Below are 680 nucleotides of genomic sequence, written 5' to 3' on the forward strand. Positions count from 1 at the left end.
CAGCCGACATCTTGATGTCAGCTTCATAAGAGAAACAGAGAACTAGTCAAGCCCTCCCAGACTACTGAACTACAGAACTGTGAGCTAATAAACAAGCACTGTTTTAAGCTGCAAAGCTCATGGTAACATATTACACAGCAATAGGAAATAAACATAACCCCAAGCATCTTCAGTGCACATTTCCCACAAACAGACATTTTCCAGCACAACCAAAATGCAATTATCAAAATAAGAAATTAACATTGATATATTACTATCATCTAAACTCAGATCCCAGTAGGTTTTTAGCAGTTATTCTAACAATGGCAAAAGGATCCAGTTCAGAATCCCCAGTTGCCGTTGGTTGTCATGTCTATTCGCCTTCAGTATAAAATATGCCCTCAACTTTCTTTGGCTCTCACAACATTGGAGCTCAGTTATTTTTACATTGCCCTCCATTTGGCTTTGCTTAATATTTCTTAAGTGGATTCAGGTTATGCATATTTGGCAGGAATATCACGGAAGTGTAGCTGTTCTGTTTTCTATCTTATCAGGTTTCTAAAGAGCCTCTTCAGTCTGACCTTTGTGGCCTTTTGGTATGCTCCCCTCCCGTCATTTTTGAGCACTTGCTTTCTGGCACAGCAAAATGTTCTGGGCCCATTGTATTCTTTATCTGCCCTGTCCATGTAATCAGTCATTTC

Source organism: Bubalus bubalis, chromosome X (genome assembly GCF_019923935.1).
Source record: "Bubalus bubalis isolate 160015118507 breed Murrah chromosome X, NDDB_SH_1, whole genome shotgun sequence".
Classification (NCBI taxonomy): domain Eukaryota; kingdom Metazoa; phylum Chordata; class Mammalia; order Artiodactyla; family Bovidae; genus Bubalus; species Bubalus bubalis.